Raw genomic sequence first — 18,278 nt, 5'->3', positions numbered from 1 at the left:
ATGTCTTTTTTCTAAAACACAAAAGATGTTTTTTTTTCTAACACGCAATGTACTAAAAACAAAAAAAAATCATTTTATAAACGTAATGGACTAAAAATACAAAGAAATCTTTTTTTTTTTCTAAAACGTAATGTAATAAAAACACAAACGAAGTGTTTATTCTAAAACGCAATTGACTAGAAACACAAAGAAATGTGTTTTTTTCTAAAACACAATGTATTAAAAACACAAAAGAAGATGTTTATTATAAAACGCAAATGACTAAAAACATACAAAAATGTGTTTTAACTAAAACGCAATGTACTAAAAACACAAAGAAATGTCTTTTTCCTAAAGCGCAATTGACTAAAAACACAATAAAAGGTGTTGTTTCTAAAACGCAATGAACTAAAAATACAAAAAAAATGTTTTTTTCATTCATTTGTAAAACGTAATAACTCAATTCAAAAACCCAAATCGTAAAATGCAATTCAAATTTTTCTTAAATAGATCGAAGCCGATTTCTTTAGATTTCTTCAACGATTGACGAAATTTGAATGCTAGAAAAACTTATCAGCGATCGAATCGATGGCATCGAGTGATCGCATCAAAATTACTGGAAAAAAAAATGAGATATTGTATGAAATTAAACTGAGTTTCTTCAAAAAAGTTGAACACGTTGATTGGGTGTTTGAATCATTGATTGATGACGAAAATCGCACTATAATGTAGTGATTATTGATATAGAAAGTGAAGAAAATGTTGAAGATTGTGGGTTTTGAAAATGGTATGTTTTGAAGTTGTAGGGGAAGAAGAAGGGAAACTATTGGATAAAATTGACTAAAATACACTTTTTTTTTATTTTTAAATTTTGTCAAATGTCATAAACTTAATGTTTTCTATCCTTCCTAGCGAGAGTGTACTTTCTATTTGACTATCTCCCTTAATCATAAACAATATTTCATAATTTTAATAAATGATAATGACGATTTTATCTTGTATTTATACAAAGACGGGGACGGTTATAAATGCAATTTATAGTTGATAAGGGTAACAACAAAAGGTTTTGAGGATCAGTTTTAAAAATTCTGGTATGATGTACCATATAAGGTTGTTTGATTCTTGTCGGGAATTTACAACAGAATTTGGTGGACAGCAGAAAACTGTGGACGTTTCGCATTAAAAACTAGCACCATCCACCACTTTGCTTTTCCTTCCTTATCTAGTATTCTCATTTTATCTTTTATATTTTTGCAACCGTGAATTATACATATTTTATTGGTTCATATCAATGCTTTCCTTTTATCTTTTATATTTTAAAAAGTATACATAATTTTATTGATTGATATCAATGCTCTTCTTATCTAATCGGCATATTGTACATGAAATCTAGTTACCAGAAGATTCTATACAGAACACTAAATATTGTGAGAATACATAGAACATAATGAATCATCCTTTTTTAATCTTAAAACCCTAAAATGTAAATGAAAATGTTATTAATGGAAGATTTATTGTTTCTCATACTTGAATTCAAAACAAAATATGGAAAATTTTCAGTTTTTATTTAACCTACACATATATAGGTTAGGTTAGGTTAAATTACCTACATATATGTATGTTATGTGTATGTGAAAATATATGGGTTTTTTATGTATATATAATACATATATGAATGTAAGAATTAAGAAACATAAAATTTTAAAAATATGAACATTAAATCATAAAATTTCGTAATTTAGAGTTGTTTATTTTGTTTTCACAATAATTAGTGTTTTGTAATGGTCACGTTCTATCTAGATACTAAATTACTAATATTAGTAATTTAGAGTTGTTCATGACTGTTTTTGCAGGGTCAGGCATCCAAATCGCACAGTTGTGCAAATCCAAAATCGCGGATAACTTATCGAGTGTAGTGTACAAAATCGTGTGGCGATGAAGCGACTTTTGGATCTCCTGGGTGAGCATAGTAACATGCCACCCGACTTCCTTCTGTTGCTTAATCACACCCATTTCTCTACCAAGATCCCTAGTCTTCTTCCTCAACATAAACTCTCTAACTTTAACTTTCAAGAGCAAAGGTACGAGAGTAACCAAGGTAATTGCGGATGCAAAGGAGACCAAGGCGGTTAGGAACTTGAAGACGGTGAGATGGGTTGAAGGTGGAGGTTGTGGTGGTGGTGGGTTAGAGATGGGGAAGAACAAGATGAGGGGTGGCTCATCTCTTTTTATTTTTTTTATTTTTTAATTATTCGGGGACAATTTAGTCATGTTACAAAGATTTAACTGGAAAATTTAACAACGTTTAGTGTTAAGGACCCCAAGTTTAAAAACTGCAACCACTGGGACCAAGTGTGTAATTAGGTAACCCTTGGGACCAATTCTGCAATTTTCGCAAACCATAGGGACCAACGATACATTTAACTCGAAAATTAATTTAACAACCCATTTATATATATTTTTTTAAATTAATGAACACAAATTATTAGAGAAAATTAAAATTAAATGATAGATAGGATTTTATTAAGAAAAATGTCACACCCCAACCGATGGCGGAAACATCGGAGTGAGACGAAGAAAGATTGCTGATCACACATAATGCTAATTGTGACAATAGAATTAAAGATAAATTGATTTCATTCATAAATAAATGTTACAATACATTAAAAAATACAAGAAAACAATACAACATCAAATATGAAATTTATACAACGTATTTGACCTAAGACGTCTAAGTGAGTATCTATGCATCTTTGCTAGTCCGTTTTCATAGCATCATCAATCCTCAACCTGTAACATGTTTAAAATACAATTCAATGCAAAAGCAAAGGCGAGTATACAAGTTTAGGAATATGTATAAGTATAAAAGTTTAAAACGAATCCACATGGCAACTTAGCTTATACAAGATCAACCTAACATGGCATGCAATATTTCTAGCCAATCCTATGTTTACGCAAGAAAGTTTAGTTAATTCGACATGACCACAAGTTTAAGGGGGGCGGTGCGTTTGTAACACCTCGAAATTTTGCGTCAAATAATGTATTGACACGTGTCTTGAGTTTACACGTGGTGTTAAATACTGAATAAAGGACTAAAGTTGACAAACATTGAAAGTATGTAAATTCGAGGGTTAAAAATGTCAACGAGGGATAAATATACTGTACAGTAACCCTAAATGATGCTCATACCTTCAGACGGATAAATCATGGATCGTACGGAACGAATTGTGGAAGAAAGTGAGGAATTACAAACTGCAGGGGCCAAATGTGTCAACATGTTTAAGTTATACCTCTGAGTGACCTTTGGGCATACCCACGGCTTTGTAATGATAAATTATACTCACTAGAATGCGCGATATAAATTTCGTGAAGTTCCGATTCAAAACGAGAAAGTTATGATCGAATTCGTTAAAAAGGGTTAAAAGCGTCAAACATTGAAAGATAAGACTTTTCGGGTAATAATAAATTAACCAAGGGTTAATATGTTGGGTAGAAGTTCCGAGGCCCTTATACGCAAATAATCGAGGCCCAAATCGCAAAGTTACCCCTTCGAAACCGAAAGGCCAGGGCAATAATGGCAAAAGATTTGAAAATCTTGAAATACAGTCCTCAGGCGGGCCGTGTCGAAGAAAGCAAGAAGCTTACGCGGGCCGCGAGCCAGGTGTAGATTCGTTTGCTGACAACAGGATCCAGGCGACCCGCGTAAGGGAAGCCTGATCCTTCACGCGGGCCGCGTCAAGGCGCCAGATGCAGAATTCGGGGACAGGTTCACTGTTTGCTTGTGCAATTATGGCAGCATGGGCGCCCCCTAAACGACCCCTAGCACCCAGGGACACATGTTGATGATCAAGGAACCTTTGTAGCCTTAGTTGTGATAATCTTGTGCTTCCATTTTCACTATAAAAGGCCATGTAGTGCACACATTGTAACCACACCTCAAACCTGCTTTCTTGATCACTTCTGGAGCTCAAGAGCATTCTTCTAACATCTCTGGTCGTGTACCAAGCTTCTGTAAGTTTGCCTAACCCTTTGTGGTTTAGTTTTTACATAGTTTTAGCTTAAAAGTCAATCTGTCATAATTAACGATTGGCTTTACGATAAATCACAAATGGTCCAGTGGTTTGTCGAATCAAAGGTAGTTATATGTTGGTAATCATGTAGGCTTTAAACCCCTAAAAGGGCACCCTCTGATTCCCACTCTAACTAGTCCGATTGTCGAGTCAAACTTGCTTAGAAAAAGTCAACAGAATGCTATTTTGCGATTTTATGCATAATCGGTAATGTAGATAGCGTGTAACCTGTTTTAACACTCATATAACATGATAATAAGTATATTAACTAGTCTAAGCTTGTTTGACTCGACCATTTACTGTTTTGACCCGGTTCGGAACCGAAAGTCTCAAAACTTTGACTTTTGCTTTGACTTCAGTTCTGACCCGTTTTTGGTATGATTTAGATATGCCTTAGAACTCTCTTAGGACCAGGTTACATGATGGTATAACCCTCTGTGACCGGTTCGTTGATTGTCCAAGTCTTTAGCACATTTCCGTTAAATGCTTAAAAGTTGACCGTAACGCCCTTTTTACTTTAAAACGAGAATTTTGAATATATGAAAGGACAATAACCTTAGTTACTGATTTCTAAGAATGTCCCTAAAATTTCACGTCAATCCGAGGTCTAGAATAGGAGTTATGCTAAATAGCGCAATTACGAAAACTTTAGTAATTAAACGGCGCATTTAGCATAAAGCCTATCTAAACCCAAATTTCGGCACCAAACCTTTTACACACTGATGTAAAATAATATTTTGGAATTTTTAAAGATTTTTAATTATTTTTAGCCTGCTCATAACCTGCGGTTATGGCATCGGTTCGGTAAATACCGAATATACCCTTTTCGAGCATAACTTGAGTTCTACAAGGTATTTTGACCCGATTCCAGTTGCTACTGATTTTAAATAATAAATAGAGTATTTTGTACTTTATAAACTGTTTGGAAAAACTCAGATTTCCTGTAAAACTCAGAAACCTCTTTTATAAACTTTAAAATGACCGAAATACCCCTACGGGGCATATAATGGATTTAAACTCGTTACGGGCATTATGGAAGGTATCCTACTGATACCACAATCTCTTCAAAGCATATTGACTTAGGAAACTTGTGTAGGACTCTTGTGGTTACCCGTTACGCCTTTTGCGCGCACGGTTCAGTTTTTGTAACTAGTTTACATAAACTAGCCGAAACGGGTCAAACCTTATTGTTTTGACCTCAAAATCCAGAGTGCGGTTATATTACTCATATAAAACAAGTCTTCAAACTTTTTGGGTCCGAATCACATTCTATTCCCGGTTTTCGCCTTTCACGCGATTAAACCGTAATTATCCGTTGAAACTGACCGGTCTAAGCTAAGGCTAAATTAAAGACCCATTAGGATTCTAATAGGTTGTTTAAACCTTCGTTCCAGAATAGGAGACCAGTAAAAGAAACTTGCATTTGTTTATTAAGGATATTACTTGCTCAGGTAAATACTTTTAACTTATTTTCCGTTATACGGGCTTGGGTTACGGTATTTAAAATACCGCTTGGTCGGGCAATTGACCCCAACTCATTAGTAGTCGGGTGATTTCAAAGTGATCCGTTTAAAAATTTGTTTTATTGGCTTTACGCCTTTGGGAGCTTAATGACCATGTCCCGGATATCCTTGGCATTATTTTACGAAATGGCCACGACCTCGACACGCGGGTGTAGGCGTACACCCGGCATTGTGTCTATATTAATTAAAGGTATAACCGTTGGTTTTTCCGCCACGGATTTATGCTTTATGGCGTGTCTATTAACCTTTAACCCGGCACGACCCGGGCGACTGAACGCATAGTGAACATGTAATTCTTTTACAAGATTTAATTATAAATTATCCCAAGTTATAAAGAGTTTGTGCCATATGCATTCAAATCAATTTTATTAAACATTTTACAAAAGTGTCGGTTGAATGTATTTACCAGTGTAAACTGACGTATTTTCCCCAAAAAGATTAATGCAGGTTCTACACGTAATAGGCTGGCCACTCCTTAGCATCGTTAGAGTCTCGCAAGCTTGGGATGCCAATATATGTTGAACAATTATTTTTCTATCTTATTTTGATCCCCTGTGGATTATATTTCGACGATTGTGATACTTGGATATTACATTCAATAGTTGAAATATATTTATCTTTATGCTTCCGCTGTGCATTTATATATTGTGTGGTTTGACTATATTGTTGCCAACTACGTCACGGTAATCCCCCACCGGGCCCACCGGTGATACACGTGGAAATCAGGGTGTGACAGCGTTACTCCTATAGCGCTATACATGTCAAATGGAGGCTCGTGAAAGCTAATGACTAAAACATATCACATAAGTATGGTCCACGTAAGCATCAAGTATAACAACATAGTATTCATATATAAGGATTGTTTTCGTGCATTGCATAAATAATAAGTTTAAGTGTAGTTTAATAGGTAATTATGTTACACCCCAAAAGTGGTAAACATAAAAAGGGGGTTGCGAGTATACTCACAAATTTGCATATGCTTTCCGATTATCCAATGTGACGAAGTTGATGAGGTTAGGAGGTTGAATGTGTTTGTGTTTGGATTTAGGAAGTTAAAACACAAGAATATAGGTATTCGAAAGTAATCATCCTTTAACACTAAGTACTTGCTCTTGACACTATGAAACCTCAAGGGTTTAATGTTTTCATGAGTAATATACTCATTAGAATCGTAACAAGTCTTATGTCTTAGATGATGTTATTCTAATATCTTGACGAATGAACAAAAATCCACCATCAAGGGTTCGAATAGTGTATATATATATATATATATAAGTATTATATGTATTATTTAGTCCATTAGTCAAGCATGAGGTAGAAGATAAATCTTCATTTAGGTACCTCTTATTGTGCCATGGAATTCATGTAGGAGGTAGGAAGAACAAGCTTCCATTTAGGTACCTCTTATGGTTCACCACTACACTTGATGTAAAAACATACAAGGAGGGTCATGAACTAATATCATTACAAGAATAAGAAAAACTACACTAGGAGAAATCATCAAGGGATGTGGGGATTTTATGTTGGACAACCCAAGTTAGTCCACAATCACACCTTTATCAAGCTTGAAGCTTGAACACCACTTGTGGGTTAAAAACCCTAACTAAAACAGAAAGTTTGTGAGGTTTTAACCTCTGATTTAACATGTCTCAGCCTTGTTTTTAAGCCCAACTAACCATTCATTCGATTATGAGCATTAGGACATAGGTTTGAGAGATGAAAAAAACTCAAGTTTGGTTAAGTTTAACAATGATTAAATGAAAACTTTGGAGCCTATTTGCCGGAGTTCCAGGGACTTATTTACTGTTAAATACCCATGGAATCGAAGCTAAGGTCGATCCAAGCACATAGGAAAAAGAATGAACAAAATCGGACAAGAAATAAAGAAATTATGCTCATTTTCGTGAAGGATAGTGCTTCTGTCCGAACTTCTGATGTTGCTGCGATTTTAGAGTGATTTGGGAGTGATTAGAGAGAGTTGAGTGTTTAGAAAAGTGAAAAATGTTTGGAGGAGGCTTGGTTTATGTAGAGGATGGATTAGGGTTGGGTTGGTTGGCATTTAATATGATTAGTTGGTGGTTAAAAGTCTTAAATTAAAACAAACCAAACACCCCACATGGGGCTGCGTACGCAGGCTGATCACAGCCATAATATGTTTCTTTTTTTTTGTTTGAGACACTAGATTCAAGTGTAAACATGACATATTATAAAAAAAGGCTAACTTATAATATTCAAAGCAATAATATGAGGTGTGTGAATGCTTTGTAATAAAAAAAACACAACAAACTGCTTTGGCAGTTTCGGTCGCAAGGGGGGGCTGCCCCTTTTCTTTTTTTTTTTTGTGTTTTAATAATAACATATTAACAATATACATCAACGTTATAGTTGATGTTTACCAGTTATTATTATACTTTTATTATTATTATTATTATTATTATTATTATTATTATTATTATTATTATTATTATTAGAGTTAATTACTGTTTTTATCCCTTTGGTTTGTCAAAAATCACTATTTCAGTCCATTGCGATTTCAGTCCCTGTGGTTTCACTTTCGTAACCATTTCAGTCCATGTGGTTTCACTTTCGTAACCATTTCTTTCCATTATTCTGTTAAGTACAGGGACTGAAATGGTTACGAGGTGGACTGAAATGGTTACGAAAGTGAAACCATAGGGACTGAAATCGCAATTTTTAAACTAATGGACTGAAATAGTGATTTTTGACAAAACATAGGGACGAAAACAGTAATTAACTCTTATTATTATTATTATTATTATTATTATTATTATTATTATTATTTAACCATGTATTTTATATTTAATAAGCACGTATAAGTTATGAGTACCAGTATGTCGAGTATTGGTTGCGCGTATGCATTCGAGATTGGTAACGTATAACCCAAGTATTGCAACACGTATAAGCATGCACGAATATGTAACTTGTATGAAATAACGAATTTTATTACGATCAAAGTCTCAGATTTACAACAATACAACGAAAGACGGTTACAAGGAATACAAGGTTCCAAAAATAGAAATAAAAGACAAGCTTTCTAATTAAGGAAAGTTATGAAAAAGCGGAGCCTTACAGTCTCCCCTCCTTTAGGAAATTTCGTCCCGAAATTTATTTAAGAGGAAGACTTGAAAGAGTTTTGGCAATAAGGTGGTTATTAAGAATTGAGACTTGAAAAAAAATTCAAACGTTTTGAAAAGTATGAAGTTTTGGAGAACGACAAGGTCTAGTACTTTGAATAAAGTGATAACGGTCTACTAAGTATGTCTATACAAGAAATAAGAATAGGAAGACGGTTTTTAACAGACTTCATCGTGAACGAGGTTCGTAAAAAAAGAATAATGGGGAATAATGAGAGTGTAAAAGTGAACGATTGATGTTGAATACACGAATGCGAGTATCAAAATAGTATGAGTATCGGATAGACGAAAGTAGTGTGCTAAAAATGAAGTCTCATCGTGGATAATCGGATATAACGCGTTTGTGAGTTGTTTAAAGTTCGTATTAGGTCTAAATAGGTCTGCAAAACACTGAATTTCTCATGGCACGTTTTACAAATGTTTCGTAACATGGTGAAAACACTTATATATAGGAAGTACCAACGGCGTATCCACCATGTTTTGACCACGTTACGGCCGTTTCGTATTCAGTGTCATGTTACGTTCTGTGTCTTACCATACACAGTAGTACACTCTATGGTTCTCATACGCCTATCACTATAATCTCGTGTGCACCCGCGATTATTTTGATTGTCGCATGATCTGCATAGCTTGTACTAGTTGTGTATGAATCAGGGTATACATAAAAAATATAAGAATGTGTACGTATAGGATATAGTATGTAAGCAAGTCCATGCTTAAGTATGTATGGGACCCACGTAAGCAAATCCCTCGGATTCCGCTCGCGTACGGGTACAAATCTATGAGTCATGAGTATGTATGCAAGTATGAGCATAACTATAAGTTTAAGTATGAACATTCACATAAGTATGAGTATAGACATAAAAACGTACGAGTAGTATGAGTATAAGTATAAGCATAAAACGTATGAGTATAAGTATAGGTACGAATAATAAAAATTACGTATATAGTGTACGTTGGAGTATAACGAATTTGGACATATAAATCGCTTGAGAACTTTGAATACGTAAAACGAGTGATATAAGCGATTTCGTCTCGAGGTATCGGTTAAAACGTGTACGATGATATGCATGTATTGTGGTTTACGTGAAATGTGAGTTTATCGAATCAAAATAGATTGAGTTGAATTGGAAGGTAGAATATAGTTTGTAAATGTAGAAGTATTCATTGGTTATGCATAACGTATTTTGTAATGAATGAAATTCTACTTTTGTTTTTTTAAAAAAGAGTTTACGTATGTGAAGATTGTCGGTCCCCATGAAGTCTTCTAGCCCACGTGTTTTGAAATTTGATTGACGAATTATGTGGGGTAGAAAAAGGTTTTCGTAAATGACGGGTTTGTTTTATTTGCATCAAAAAGAAAATTTTGAATTTTGAAGGTTCTTGTGAAAACGTCGATCCTTAGAAAAGAAATTTAGCAAAATGACTTAGTGATTGTTTAAGAAAAAAAAATTCACAAATGATTTGTTGATGTTGAAAACGTCTTTGGTAAAACGTTCGTATAATATCTATAAGATCTTATAAGTATATGAGAAAGTTGATTTGAATTTCGATTGAGAATGAAAGTCTTTAGTATAGTGATATAACGTAAGTATGTGTTTTAGTGATTAAGTCGAATATGGAGTTCATGGGCAAGATATTCATTGGACCGATTGAATTGAAAGGTAGCATTTCGTAAGGTTTTGAAATTCGGGTAATAAAACGTTTTAAGACATGATTAAGAATCTCGTGTATATGAGTTGAGTGAAAATAGATTGTGGAATAAGAAGTACATTTGATAAAACAATGTATTTTGAAATCGGTATAAGTATGTATTTTGAATAATGATAAACGGTTTAGGTACAAACATGATCGGGTTTGCATAGTAAAATATTTTGAAGGAAAACTTTGGTAACGATCACCTAGGTAAGGGAATCACCCCTAACGCGTTGGTGATGTCGTTTTAAGAAAGAGGGAATGGAGTTAATCGTCAAGGTAAGGAAATCACTCCTATCCCGATGATATGTCTCCACTTGTCATTACAAGGAATATAAATTTAAATTATATGAAATCATGCATATGTATAAATGTATGGAAAAGATTCAATATGTTGTGTGTGTGAGAAGAAAATATCGAAAGTAAATTTTGAATTTGAAAGGTTGCATCGTATAAGATAAATCATAGAAACACATGTATGATTAAAATTTGGATGGTTCCAAAACGGAACTTTGACTAACCAAAGTGGTCGAAAAATCTTTCGAGTTTGAGGCGCATGCTTTGGCCTAATAGGTGAAATACTCTCGCCGACAAGTCGGTTAATGGTATTTACCCTTCCGGTTACTACATGTCCCCAAATCAATTGAAATTTCGAGACTTGGCGGGATTAATGAAAATCAAGGAGTGGAACTAGTCGACAAGGTGCGGATTTCACCCCTAACTTGGCGATTTCGTATCCTAAGTGTGGTTGTTACTCGTCGGGTCAAAATTTTCGACACGTTGACGAGGGTCCACTAGAATCTGAAGTTGAAATTCTTCATCAAGAAGAGGACTTCACTCCTAACTTGATGATGAATCTCGTGTGAAAAGAATAGGTAGATTGGGAGTCGTTCACCAAATTGTGGGTTTCACGCCTAGCTTGGTGAAGTTGTCTCGTTTGTGTATTACGAGTGGTTTTGATTTTTAGTATAAACGAGTAAAAGACGTATGCTCAAAATAATAATAACAAGTATGAGCATAATAAGTGTCTCAAGAAATAATACGTAAAAGACATTTCAAGGGTAGCACATAAAGGATGGAATGATACCACAAGTATTAACAAACAAAGCAAGTATTAACACAAAAGTGACATATATGTTTAAAAGGCCAAAAGCAAATAAATAAAGAGTAAATAATGTATCATGCAAGTGGTTCAAGCAAAACATAAGAATAAGGCTCTAGAACTATAGACTAGGTAAAAGGCATGGCAATTCTACCTAATTCCCTATAGTTATGGCTCTGATACCAATCTGTCACACCCCAACCGATGGCGGAAACATCGGAGTGAGACGAAGAAAGATTGCTCATCACACATAACGCTAACTGTGACAATAGAATTAAAGATAAATTGATTTCATTCATAAATAAATGTTACAGTGCATTAAAAATACAAGAAAACAATACAACATCAAATATGAAATTTATACAACGTATTTGACCTAAGACGTCTAAGTGAGTATCTATGCATCTTTGCTAGTCCGTTTTCATAGCATCATCAATCCTCAACCTGTAGCATGTTTAAAATACAATTCAATGCAAAAGCGAAGGCGAGTATACAAGTTTAGGAATATGTATAAGTATAAAAGTTTAAAACGAATCCACATGGCAACTTAGTTTATACAAGATCAACCTAACATGGCATGCAATATTTCTAGCCAATCATCTGTTTACGCAAGAAAGTTTAGTTAATTCGACATGACCACAAGTTTAAGGGGGGCGGTGCGTTACTCCTATAGCGCTATACATGTCAAATGGAGGCTCGTGAAAGCTAATGACTAAAACATATGACATAGGTATGGTCCACGTAAGCATCAAGTATAACAACATAGTATTCATATATAAGGATTGTTTTCGTGCATTGCATAAATAATAAGTTTAAGTGTAGTTTAATAGGTAAATATGTTACACCCCAAAAGTGGTAAACATAAAAAGGGGGTTGCGAGTATACTCACAAATTTGCATATGCTTTCCGATTATCCAATGTGACGAAGTTGATGAGGTTAGGAGGTTGAATGTGTTTGTGTTTGGATTTAGGAAGTTAAAACACAAGAATATAGGTATTCGAAAGTAATCATCCTTTAACACCAAGTACTTGCTCTTGACACTATGAAACCTCAAGGGTTTAATGTTTTCATGAGTAATATACTCATTACAATCGTAACAAGTCTTATGTCTTAGATGATGTTATTCTAATATCTTGACGAATGAACAAAAATCCACCATCAAGGGTTCGAATCGTATATATATATATATATATATATATATATATATATATATATATATATATAAGTATTAAATGTATTATTTAGTCCATTAGTCAAGCATGAGGTAGAAGATAAATCTTCATTTAGGTACCTCTTATTGTGCCATGGAATTCATGTAGGAGGTAGGAAGAACAAGCTTCCATTTAGGTACCTCTTATGGTTCACCACTACACTTGATGTAAAAACATACAAGGAGGGTCATGAACTAATATCATTACAAGAATAAGAAAAACTACACTAGGAGAAATCATCAAGGGATGTGGGGATTTTATGTTGGACAACCCAAGTTAGTCCACAATCACACCTTTATCAAGCTTGAAGCTTGAACACCACTTGTGGGTTAAAAACCCTAACTAAAACAGAAAGTTTGTGAGGTTTTAACCTCTGATTTAACATGTCTCAGCCTTGTTTTTAAGCCCAACTAACCATTCATTCGATTATGAGCATTAGGATTTAGGTTTGAGAGATGAAAAAAACTCAAGTTTGGTTAAGTTTAACAATGATTAAATGAAAACAGAAACGAACAGTGGACTTTGGAGCCTATTTGCCGGAGTTCCAGGGACTTATTTACTGTTAAATACCCATGGAATCGAAGCTAAGGTCGATCCAAGCACATAGGAAAAAGAATGTACAAAATCGGACAAGAAATGAAGAAATTATGCTCATTTTCGTGAAGGATAGTGCTTCTATCCGAACTTCTGATGTTGCTGCGATTTTAGAGTGATTTGGGAGTGATTAGAGATAGTTGAGTGTTTAGAAAAGTGAAAAATGTTTGGAGGAGGCTTGGTTTATGTAGGGGATGGATTAGGGTTGGGTTGGTTGGCATTTAATATAATTAGTTGGTGGTTAAAAGTCTTAAATTAAAACAAACCAAACACCCCACATGGGGCTGCGTACGCAGGCTGATCACAGCCATAATATGTTTCTTTTTTTTTTTTTTTTGAACAGTCAATATATTCTATGATTATAGAACAGGGCCGGCATATGCTGTAAAAACCCAAAACAAACAAGAGAGAAGAAATACGACATACATTGAAACCCCCAAACTAGACTAGTGTATTATGTCTCTTACATTAAAATCCACCCATCTGACCCAGTTTATATTCTCGAACTTCGAACGACTCTTTAGCCAAATGAATGAATCCGCCTTGATTTCCTCCACCACTTTACTACCCGAGACTCGAGTTCCTTTGAACTCCTGTTCGTTCCTTGCTTTCCAGATGTACCAAATTGTTGTTTGCTTTCTTCCAAACTTTAGATCCTTTCCAACTATCAACCTGCTTCAGAAGCTCTTTGCTTGACCCGAACTGCGTGCTAACAGGAAGTTTTACCCAAGCTAGGATGTTCCACCATATTGATTTCGACATCGTACAGCTAAGTACCAAATGTTCCATCGACTCGTCGTAGGCATCACACCTGCAACACACTTGATTTTGAAGTTGTACGCCTCTCTTGATCAGTTCGGTTTTAACAGGAATCCTACCCATAGCTATTCTCCATGAAAACAAGTTCACCTTCGGCGGGACCCAACGATTCCAATATCGCCACTCATCTTCAATCTCCGCTGATCGCCTGATAATTTGATCCCTGATCTCAGCAACTGAGAAATTATTATTTTCATCTGATTTCCAAGTCCATACATCCTCACCATCTCTAAACTTGACTTCATATAAAACTTTCATCAGACCAGACCACTGGGCCCATTCAGATTCACAATTTGGAGGCCGAGAGCAACGAATATTCCATTGTAATTCATTCCGATATTTAACAAAATTTTCTGCCACAAACGCTTTTTTGTTTGATGCGATATTGAAGATAGCAGGGAAACGATTCATCAGTGCGCCCCCTTCAGTCCAAACATCTGCCCAAAAGCCCACTTTGTTACCGGATCCGACATTCGCTATAATATTTTCTTTTAATGAGATACCAAGAATTTCAAGCTCTTTCCCAACCAAATATATATCTTTCCATGTACCAGAGAATATGCTATTGAAAGGAATACAGTTTACTTGTCTTTTTTTCTCATGAATAGCCCTAACCACTTTAGCCCATAAAGTATTTGGATCTACCTTATACTTATACCACCACTTTGACAAAAAAGCAAGGTTCGCGCTTCTTAGATCACCGATACCTAAGCCTCCGTATTTCTTTGGTATGACCAACTTACTCCAAGCTATCCACCTAATTTTATTTGTTCCATCCTTTCTTCCCCATATGAAGTCCCTCCTAATAGAATCAAGTATTTTAATGATCTTTATTGGTGCTCGATACAACGAGAAATAGTAATTTGGTAAGGCACCCATTACTGCTTTGGCTAACAAAACTCTACCGGCAAACGAAAGACATCTAGCCTTCCAAGCCGAAAGCTTAGCATTAAACTTATCGATCACGGGTTTCCAAAATTTAATTCTTTTCATGTTGGCACCAATTGGTAGCCCGAGGAAGTTAAACGGAAACTCCCCGACCTTACAATTTAGTATATTCGCCATGTTTTCCACATCTGAATCATTTACTCCCACCCCATATAAACAAGATTTGCCAAGGTTGACTTTGAGACCCGAACAAAGGTATAAACATCTTAGAGCACGATTGAGATTTTTAATATTTTCTACAGACCACTCTCCTAAAAAAATCACGTCATCCGCATAGCATAAGTGGGAAATGCATGGACCGTCATTTGGTAATTTTACCCCTTTAAACACACCCCTAGATCCCATTCTATTCATTATTACGTCTAACGCTTCCATCGCTAAAATGAATAAGAATGGGGAAAGAGGATCACCTTGTCGAAGCCCTCTTTTCATTTGAAATTCCATGGTAGGAGATCCGTTTACCAACACCGAAGCCCAACTAGATTTAAGGCTAGCACCAATCCATTTCCTCCAAAGTAACGGGAATCCCATGGCCTTTAGATTCGACAATAAGAACTTCCAGTTTACTGAATCGTACGCTTTTTCAAAATCCACTTTAAAAATGAATATCTTTTGGTTGCTTTTCTTTGTCCATGATATTATTTCGCTAGTTATCATAGGACCGTCAAGGATGGAGCGGCCTTCGATGAATGCCGTTTGTACCGGAGCCACGAGACTTGGGATAACCACCTTCAGTCTAGTTGCAAGAATCTTTGCTATCACTTTATATAGAATTCCAATAAGGGATATAGGCCGAAAATCATTGACTGTCTTCGGATCAGGCGCCTTAGGGATTAAAGCAATAAATGAAGCATTACAACCCCGCTCTATAAAAGCTTTCTTATGGAACTCATTTAAGACCCCAACGAAATGACATTCAATAGAAGTCCAAAATCTTTTTATGAACTTAAACGTAAAACCGTCAGGACCCGGGGTTTTGTCGCTACCACACGCCCAAACCGCATTTTTAATCTCTTTTTTAGAAAAAATCGTAATCAATTCTTTCGCCTGCTCGTCCGTCAGTCGTCTAAATCCCCTACCGTCCAAGGATGGTCTCCGTTGGAGAGGTTCTGTGAAACGAGTCACAAAACTCATCTTCATTTCATTTTTTATTACTTTCGGGTCAGCTTCCACTTTGCCGTCGATAACAAGGGTATTTATACGGTTTCTAGCTTTTCTGCTATTAATTATCCCATGAAAGAATTTCGAATTTTCATCGCCTACTTTCGCCCATTTTAGTTTCGCCTTTTGCTTCAAATCATTTATCTTTTTCATTTCATATTTCCTTATTTTCCATTTACCTTGCAACCTTCTTTCTTTCTCATCCACAGTAAGCCTTCTATTTTCACCCACTTTCTCAATTGATTCAACCTCTGCCTTGGCTTCATTCAGTTCTATATCCTCCAAATATTTCAAAGCTTTCCTCCATTCTTTTATGTTAACCTTTAACTTTTTTAATAACCTGGCCAAACTTTTCATATTATTACCTTCAGTTACGTGTGATTCGATAGTCTGGGTTACTACTTCCACGATACCATCAGAAGATAACCAACTGTTGTAAAATCGGAAAGGCGTTGGCCCGTAATCGGTTGTTGAACAAGAAAGCAACAACGGACAGTGATCTGACAAGTGGCGTGGAAGTGCTTCAAACCGCGCCGCCGGCCATTTATTCATGAAATTATCACACACCAACACCCGGTCGATCTTACTGAAACTCGAACCGTCTTCCGGCATAAAAGTGTATTTGTACCCTCCCATTTGATATTCTAAGAGACCCTTTTCAGCGATAAATGAATTAAAGATCGACGCACCGTAACTGTCGAAACGAGTTATCATTCTATCCCCTTCCTCCCTTACTTCATTGAAGTCCCCGGCCAGAATCCACATCCCTTCATAATCAGCTCTAATCTTTTTCAGATCCTCCCACAGGGCTCTTTTTTTCACCACATCTCTTGATGCATAGATGTTGACAATATTGACGATGTTATCAAACCCAACAACTCTTCCACTTATCAGTAGAAACGATTCATGTTTCAACACCTTTTGTTTAGAGAAGGTGCCTGGATCCCAGATCGAGACCAACCCCCCGGATCTTCCATTTGCATCTACATGTTCGCACTCCATATCTATGTTACCCCAATAGCGACCAATCGTCACTAAATCCAGATTTGAAACTTGTGTTTCCTGCATACACACAAAAGACACTTTATTTTTTCTAACCAAACGACTAATCCAAACTGGTTTCTCCACACCCCTAATTCCTCTTATGTTTGTGATTAACCAGTTCATGATGAAATCATTGGCACCAATTCATCCTGGACAAGGTTGCTTATCTCGGTTCTAAACTTGGTGACCCTGATCCCTGCGATTTTCCCAACTTCAATAGTAGCATCGATTTCTTGATGAATCTCGGCAACTGGAGGTTCATTCAAATCGAACGTTCGATCAGTAGAATCAAAAAAATCTACACCGGTAACGCCTCCTGTTTCCACCGCACCCTGATCAGTACGAATCCTTTTATTCGATAATTTATCTTTTCTTAAGAAAGTGACAGATTCAGATTTCTTCTTCCTTTTCAGCGTCTTTTTATGCTTCACAGTACCCCAGATCAACTCATGTAGGTTAAATGGGTCATAATCTGTAGAGTATGTTTTGTCAACTCCTTTGGGCTCCTTACAATTGGATTTAGAATATTTTTGAGGCCCCAACTGAGAACCACTTGGGCCGCATTCACCAGACCCATAATTGACACCGCTTCTTGACTGGAATTTTCCATTAAAGCTAGTCTCACCACCAAAATTCTTTGAGCATTTAAAAGTACCTAGGTCAACGTGCACCTCTTCGTTACCCATGCAAGCAGCAAAAATCTCTCTCCAATTCCCACCGAAATTAATGTCGTCTCCTCGAGTTCCTACCTCCTCTAACGGTAATCCATCCGGTTTGTCCGCTGACTCCGTTTCCTTTTCCGACATGTTATTTCCGGCTATCGAACCTTGATTCTCTCCAATGAATTCGCCTTCTTCAATTTCTACTACCGATTCAGAAGAAGTATCTACATTAGTAACCGGCGATTGTTCAGTCACTGGATTTTTTAAAACTTGAGGCTCTGTATTGACAAATGACTCAGATGGAACGTTAATCA

The sequence above is a fragment of the Helianthus annuus genome, chromosome 9 (genome assembly GCF_002127325.2).
Source record: "Helianthus annuus cultivar XRQ/B chromosome 9, HanXRQr2.0-SUNRISE, whole genome shotgun sequence".
NCBI lineage: Eukaryota > Viridiplantae > Streptophyta > Magnoliopsida > Asterales > Asteraceae > Helianthus > Helianthus annuus.
This window is presented reverse-complemented; position numbering follows the sequence as displayed.